Source organism: Monodelphis domestica, chromosome 3 (assembly GCF_027887165.1).
Source record: "Monodelphis domestica isolate mMonDom1 chromosome 3, mMonDom1.pri, whole genome shotgun sequence".
NCBI classification, from domain to species: Eukaryota; Metazoa; Chordata; class Mammalia; order Didelphimorphia; family Didelphidae; genus Monodelphis; species Monodelphis domestica.
Window position 1 is genome coordinate 491,761,044 of NC_077229.1, and position 6,895 is coordinate 491,767,938.

The 6,895-nt window shown below is 34.5% G+C and overlaps 1 long non-coding RNA gene across 1 annotated transcript; it reads right to left on the reverse strand.

Annotated features, from left to right (window-relative positions):
- Positions 1–2,586: 2,586 nt before the first annotated feature.
- On the reverse strand, positions 2,587–4,725 carry LOC103097159 (uncharacterized). The gene is made up of 2 exons (XR_463840.3): positions 3,625–4,725; positions 2,587–2,812 (listed from the first exon to the last, which is right to left on the reverse strand). It is a non-coding gene; the product is annotated as an uncharacterized LOC103097159 (long non-coding RNA).
- Between the last annotated feature and the right edge of the window lie 2,170 nt (positions 4,726–6,895).

Sequence of the window (6,895 nt, forward strand, 5' to 3'; positions counted from 1 at the left end):
CATTAGAAAAACTATGTAATTTCACAGAGTTAATCTAGCCTACTTTACTCCTCCAAGTTATTATTCATGTGCAATATCTTTTGTGATATATATGTAATATATACACATGTATATATAATATAAAACATATAATTTTATATATTCACACATAATTCATAATTATATTATAGCATAATCATGTAGGCATAATATAAAATTCAATATCAGATATATTTCTATATGTAGCGTAATATTAATATGTAGTGTATAATAACACATAAGAGAGTATATATGTATATAGATGAGCTCTGTAGACTGCCCATCTAACTGCAGAGTCTGAATATTCACCATTTATCATCCACTTGTTTTTTCCTTTTTAGATAGACCAAACTTTTTTTTAACAAAATATTTTATTTATTTCCAAAGCTTTAAAAATAACTTAGAACTCTAGAATCAAATAATATTAGGATTGAAGGACTCTCCAAAAATTATCTTATCCAAATTCTTCATTTTACAGATAAGTAAATGAAAGTCCAGAAAAGTGAAATGCCTTTTAGAGACAAGAATGCAGGCCCCCTGACTCCTAGCTCAGTGTTTTTTTCTACTACAGAAAGCTATAGTTTCACTAATCAAAACTATTATTCGTGTGAAAAATGAAGGTTCAAGCTATAGCTAAGTTCTTTCTAGAATCATCAAACCTGAGAATTGGAAAGGACCTTAGGGTACAAGAAATCCTTCCTTAACATACTCAAATTTCACTTAAAGATTTCTAATTTCTAAGAAGTTGAAAAATTTCCAAGGAAGCCCATTACTCTTTGAGATAGTTCTCATTTTTAAGAAGAGCAAGTCTATGACCAATATGGCAACAAAGGAAAGTGATAAATGTTGGAGGGGATGTGGACACTAATTCACTGCTGGTGGAGTTGCAATTTGGTCCAACCATTCTGGAGGGCAATTTGGAACTATTCCCAAAGGGCGATAAAAGACTGTCTACCCTTTGATCCAACCATAGCACTGCTGGGTTTGTACCACAAAGAGATAATAAGGAAAAAGACTTGTACAAGAATATTCATAGTTGTGTTCTTTGTGGTGGCAAAAAATTGGAAAATGAGGGGATGCCCATCAATTGGGGAATGGCTGAACAAATTGTGGTAAATGTTGGTGATGGAATACTATTGCGCTCAAAGGAACAATTAAGTGGAGGAATTCCATGGAGACTGGAACGACCTCCAGGAAGTGATGCAGAGTGAAAGGAGCAGAACCAGGAGAACATTGTACACAGAGACTGAGACACTGTGGTACAATCAAATGTAATGGACTTCTCCATTAATGGCAATGCAGTGATCCTGAACAACTTGGAGGAATCTATGAGAAAAAGCACTATCCACATTCAGAGAAAGAACTGCAGAAACAGAAATGCATTAGAAAAATATGTGATGGATCACATAGTGTGATGGGGATATGATTAGGGTTTTGGTGTTAAAAGATCATCTTCTGCAAATATGAATAACATGGAAATAGATTTTGAACAATGATACATGTATAACTCCGTGGAACTGCTTGTCAGCTTCAGGAGAGGAGAGGAAAGAGCAGGGGTGGGAATAATGGGGGAATCATGTAACCATGGGAAAATATTCTAAATAAAAAAGGGGAAAAAAAGAAGAGCAAGTCTAAATTAGCCTATGAAATATCCACAAATTGGTCAGTTCAGTTTTTGCGGTCAAGGAAAGCAAATATAATCCATCTTTCAGATAATAGTGCTTCAAATACCTTAAGTTAACTATTAGCACCTTCTCCTTGAACTTCCTCTTCTCTGGGATAACCATCTCCAGCATAAGACTTGGTTATAAAGATCCTTGCCAGGCTGGTCACCCTCCTCCAGATGTTCTTTAGACTTTTAATGTCCTTCCTAAAATATGATACCCCAAACAACACTAAACTCCAGACAGGTTCTGACTAGACAGAGTTCAATGGGACTATCACCAATCTCATTCTGGATTGTGCTGCTTTTTCAGGGACCAAATATTGTATTTTAGGATAGGATTTTTTTTTCTTTTTGGCTGCTATGTTGCCCTCATCCTGAGCTTAAAATCTATTAAAATGAATTTTTTTTTTTACTGTTGACTCTCATCAAGTTATATACCTTCTATTCTTTGTACTTGTGAATTTGATTTTTTAAACTGAAGCATTTTTGTTATTTATTCAGTCATGTCCAACTCTGTGATCCCATTTGGGGTTTTCTTGGCAAAGATACTGGAATGGTTTGCTATTTCCTTCTCCAGCTCATTTTACAGATGAGGAAATGGAGGCAAGCAGGGTTAAATGACTTTCCCAGGTCACACAGCTTAGTAAGTATCTGTGGTCAGATTTGATGAGTCTTCCTGACTTCAGGTCCAGCTCTCTCTCCACTGTGCCACATAGCTGCCCTAACTGAAGCATAAGATTTTTTATTTATTTATTGATTTTATGTATTTATACAAAATATGTGTATATTCATTATTTTCTATTTATTTATTTGAATTTATTTATATTTTGAATTTCTCTTCATCACATTATTACAGCTATAAAGATCTTTTATTTTGGATACTGCCTATATTATACAATATGTTAGTTATTCCTATCAGCTTGGTATCAAATTTAATTGTCAAATCTAATGGCCTTTTCTCAATCCTTATCTTTATTCATCTGAAATATTTGGAATCATCATTCAACTTTTCCTACTGGACACTATACTTTATTCTTTGGATTTTTGTGAAAATGTTCTCTCTTGGTTTTCCTCTCAACCTTCCTCTTGGTCTCCTTTGCCATTTCTTCATCCTTGTCACAAATTCTGCTGAAAGGACAAAAAAACAAATATGAATTGCAATAAGTGTGCAAGCCATTTGTTGATGATTGCTCCACTTCAGTGACCAGAGAGTAGCTACCATTTGAACACTCAGCTACTTTGTTATCTAATCTGAGGAAATGACAATGGTGGACAAGGAGATGAACTCAGGAAGAAATGAGGTAGACCTGACCAGCTAGGATAGCCCCATAAACTGACATTCAACCCAGGATAAATATAATAAGGAGATTTTAGAAGGGAAAGGGAAGGGGAAGGTTAACAGATGGATCACTCTAATAAAATATATTAAAAAGCGTTTTATTAAACCAAACAAGGTGTAAAAATGGAGACTTGAATCTAGGACTTCAAGCCCCACAAGTCCTTGCTCCACTTCCCCAGAATGCTTTGTAATATCACTGAATTCTCACCTGGGCCGAGATCGAGATGGGGTATTTAACCTGATTGGAAAGGCTTCTGGGCCTCTCTTTTCTTTCCTGTTTCCGCTTGTAAGCAGACGGGTCTTTCATGATGTAGGTGAGGCCTCTCTCTGGCCTAGACATGTGCTTTTCTTACTTGTATATTCTTAAATTCTTAATCTTAAATAAACCTCTAAAAATATAATACTCCTTGCAGAGAGAAACTAATTTCTACCCTGCCTCAGTTTCCCTAAATTTTAACTGTTACAAGGGATAAGGGGAATCAGGGAGTGATTTATCTCTAACCACCCAGAGTTTAACACACTACGGTTTCTAATCTAAGTTTAATCTAACTAACTAAAAGGTAAATAAAAATTAAAGTCCCAAAGGGGTCCAGATTCTCACAAATTCCTTGGTAGGGTCAGCCTGAAGAATCCAGATGTAGGGTCCTTACAAGATCCAGGAAGGAAGAAAGTTCACACCTACTCACATCTGTCCACCAGTGTGAAAGGGGAACCCACACTCAACCTTTCCTTGAAGATAATCCAAGTCAGGCAGCTTCAAAGATGATTTCTTCAGGAAGACTCTTTGACACACAGCCTCTCTGTCTGAACCCGAGCTTGAGAGAGACAGTTGTCAGCCTCTCCTGCCCCCAACTGTCTTAGAATCCTGACCCAGCCAGCCCTGTAGAATCTTGGTTTGAGGACTGTCAATCAGTTTGCAAACTTTCTTGCTAAACAAGGAAGGAGTACAATCAAGGACCATGGGTGCCATGATTGTCTGACTAGGGCAGAAGGAATTCAGAGGTCATTAGCACTCTGTGGAGAGTCTTCTCTCTGATGTCGTTTCATCAGGTCTCCGATGCTCCTGGACATTTGTCTCATCTCCATAATTAGGTTGCCCAGTAATGCTAGTGAGGCCAGATGGATTTTTTTAGATTTTATATATGGGGCTTTTACTCAGGTGCATCTTATTAGTACCTGACTTCTATTGTCACAGGCTGGGAAAATCTGTGAAAGACCCATGACTTTTTCTATAATGATTTCTTCCCTTCAGGGACCAGAATGTAGCTACTATTTGAGAACATTGTACACAGAGACTAATACACTGTGGTATAATCGAACGTAATGGACTTCTCCATTAGTGGCGGTGTAATGTCCCTGAACAATCTGCAGGGATCTAGGAGAAAAAACACTATTCATAAGCAGAGGACAAACTGTGGGAGTGGAAACACCGAGGAAAAGCAACTGCCTGAATACAGCAGTTGAGGGGACATGACAGAGGAGAGACTCTAAAAGAACACTCTAATGCAAATATTATCAACAAAGCAATGGGTTCAAATCAAGAAAACATCTAATGCCCAGTGGATTTACACGTCAGCTATGGGGGGTTGGAGGGAGGAAAAGAAAATGATCTATGTCTTTAATGAATAATGCTTGGAAATGATCAAATAAAATATATTTAAAAAAATATTCTTATGACTCTCTGGGGCTATGAATCACAGAGTATTAGGATCCTGGAAGAATAAAAGTGACAGATTATCTAAAGGTAACAGAAAGATGCATAGTGAGCATAAATATGCATAATAATAAATAATAAACATTTATATACTTTCTATGGACTGGGCACTGTGCTGAGTACTTTGTAACTCTTTTGATTCGTATAATAATCCAGGGAAAAAGGCTATTTGATTTTTTAAACTGAAGCATTTTTGTTAGTTATTCAGTTGTTCTCAGTCATGTCCAACTCTGTGACCTCATTTGGGGTTTTCTTGGCAAAGATACTGGAATGATTTGCTATTTCCTTCTCCAGCTCATTTTACAGATGAGGAAACCGAGGCAAACAGAAGTGAAATGATTTGTCCAGGGTCACACAACTAGTACCTGTCTGAGGCTAAATTTGAACTCAAATCTTCCTGACGGGTCCAGTGTAAGGTAAGTATCTTAATATCAGCAAAGATGTATGATTTGAAAAGAAAATGTGTCAGTCCCAGAGGGACAATGAGGGACAGTGAAGTAGAGAGAACTACATGATGTGTTGGAAAGATCATTTGATTAGGAGTCAGAGAAATTCACTTCAAATTCTTCCTTTGCTACTTACTCCTTCTGGCTCTGAGAAAGCCCCATCACCTTGAAGAACATTTGTTCATTCTCACCTACAAAATGGGGTTCAAAATAGCCAACTTTCCAGAGTGTTGTTTTCATGAATGGGTTTTATAAATTCCAAAGTGCTACATAAATGAATTATTATTATTCATAAAATAGGATGATTCGATCCGGTGATCTCTAAGGTTCCTTCTCCAAATTCTGTGATTCAAAGACTGATGTCCCAAGTGCTACAAAGACATCCTTCATATATGCAAAGTATCTTTGTCTACGCAGACTGGGAGATTTTCCTGAGGGACAGCCTTGAGACAATGTATACAACATGCATGAAGGAGACATGACTCTTTCCCACCAGAGTAAGTGAAAAGGGGATTTCTTTGTAGATGGCTGAGGGAGGCGAGTTGAGAGGGCTAATTATAACCAGGAGCCTTCAGAGCCTCAGACATGGAGAAGAAGCTTCATCCTCCAACTCAACATGCCCTTGACTTCCAACCCTTGGCATCTTAGTGACTGATAAGAAGAGCTCTCCCCCCATTCCCCCCCCATTCCTGAGATTGTTTCCTCCTTGGTTCTGGTGGTTTTTATTGTCCTCCCACTCCCAAGCTGAAGAGCTTCTTTACTTTTATGTATTTTTGAAATATATTCTAAACTGTATAATTTCTCTTTTTTTCAATTTATTGCTTACTTTGATTGAGAGGTATAATAGCTTTTCATCATGATCTTTTGAGTAACCAGTGTGGTAGGAGGGAGGTATCCTGGTGATAGTAAGATAAGTATTACCTTTCCCTTGAGAATGATCAGGCAAAGTGGCATTTATCTTGGGCTCCAAAGCCCTGTACCTCTAGACTCCTAATATTTGAAGCATGGTGAATAGATATAATTCTGGCCTAATATCCCTAATACATTATAATATAATATAATATAATATAATATAATATAATATAATATAATATAATATAATATAATATAATATAATATAATATAATATAATATAATATAATATAATATAATATAATATAATATAATATAATATAATATAATATAATATAATATAATATAATATAATATAATATAATATGATATGATATGATATGATATGATATGATATGATATGATATGATATGATATGATATGATATGATGTGATGTGATGTGATGTGATGTGATGTGATGTGATGTGATGTGATGTGATGTGATATATGATATGATATGATATGATATGATATGATATGATATGATATGATATGATATGATATAATATGATATGATATGATATAATATAATATAATATAATATAATATAATATAATATAATATAATATAATATAATATAATATAATATAATATAATATAATATAATATAGTATAATATAATATAATATAATATAATATAATATAATATAATATAATATAATATAATATAATATAATATAATATAATATAATATAATATAATATAATATAATATAATATAATATAATATAATATAATATAATATAATATAATATAATATAATATAATATAATATAATATAATATAATATAATATAATACTCCTAATAAACAAGCAAAATA